Source organism: Dipodomys merriami, unplaced genomic scaffold, assembly GCF_024711535.1.
Source record: "Dipodomys merriami isolate MVZ:Mamm:240054 unplaced genomic scaffold, mDipMer1.0.p SCAF_55, whole genome shotgun sequence".
NCBI classification, from domain to species: domain Eukaryota; kingdom Metazoa; phylum Chordata; class Mammalia; order Rodentia; family Heteromyidae; genus Dipodomys; species Dipodomys merriami.
Window position 1 is genome coordinate 7,116,306 of NW_027206124.1, and position 1,255 is coordinate 7,117,560.

General features: G+C 40.9%; 1 non-coding gene across 1 annotated transcript; it reads left to right on the forward strand.

Annotated features, from left to right (window-relative positions):
- The first annotated feature begins 578 nt into the window (after nucleotides 1-578).
- Nucleotides 579-685, forward strand: LOC138811953 (U6 spliceosomal RNA). The gene has a single exon (XR_011367524.1). It is a non-coding gene; the product is annotated as a U6 spliceosomal RNA (small nuclear RNA).
- Nucleotides 686-1,255: the final 570 nt, after the last annotated feature.

Here is a 1,255-nt window from a genome sequence, read left to right on the forward strand (position 1 = left end):
AGAGAGAGAGAGAGAGAGAGAGACAGGGGAGGGGTGACACTGTCCAAAAAGAAATGTACTCTTTACCTGACTTATGTAACAGTAATCCCTCTGTACATCACCTTTGCAATAACAATAAAAAAATTAAGAAGGAAAAAAGGATGCCACAAAAATTTACAATTTTAACCGGGTGCTATGCTGGTGCTCACGCCTGTCATCCTAGCTACTCAGGAGACTGAGATCTGAGAATCACAGTTCAAAGCCACCCAGGCAGAAAAGTTGGCGAGACTCATCTCCATTTAATCACCAGCAAACTGGAAGTGGCGCTGTGGCTCAAATGGTAGAGCATTCACCTTGAGCTGAAGAGCTCAGGGACAGCGCCCAGGCCCAGAATTCAAGCCCCATGACCAACAAAAAGAAAAACTACAAATTTTATAAAACTTTCATCTATCTATTAAAAGAATAATAAAAAAGTAGGCTAACTAAAATATATCCATACTGAGGCACAGAGTAATTTAATGGTCAAAAGTCAAAAACAAAGGGAAAGTAGAAAAAGTGACTCGCCACAAACAGAAGCACTTTAGCAAGATTAACAGCGTGTGCTCGCTTCGGCAGCACATATACTAAAATTGGAACGATACAGAGAAGATTAGCCTGGCTCCTGCACAAGGATGACACGCAAATTTGTGAAGTGTTCCATATTTTTTCAAGATCCATAGAAAGCCCATGGATTGGGAGATCTTCACTAGACATACAACGGACAAGGGTCTCAGATCTAAAATATACTTAGAACTCAAAAAAATTAAATCCCCCAACAACAAATCCTCAAAGAAACAACTGCCCAATAAATAAGTGGGCTAAAGACTTAAAGAGAAACTTCTCTGAAGAGGAAAGAAGGATGGCCAATAGACACATGAAGAAATGCTCAACCTCCCTAGCCATAAAAGAAATGCAAATCAAAACAACATTGAGATACCACCTCACCCCAGTTCGAATGGCTATAATCAAGAACTCTAATAACAACAGATGCTGGAGGGGATGTGGACAGAAGGGAACCTTACTGCATTGTTGGTGGGAGTGTAAACTTGTTCAACCACTGTGGAAAGCAGTATGGAGGTTCCTCAAAAGACTCCACATAGAGCTCCCCTATGACCCAGCAATCCCACTTTTGGGCATTTACCCAAACGATCACAAACAAGACCATACTGAAATTACCAGCACAACTATGTTTATTGCAGCATTATTTACCATAGCTAAGATATGGAACCAACCCTAC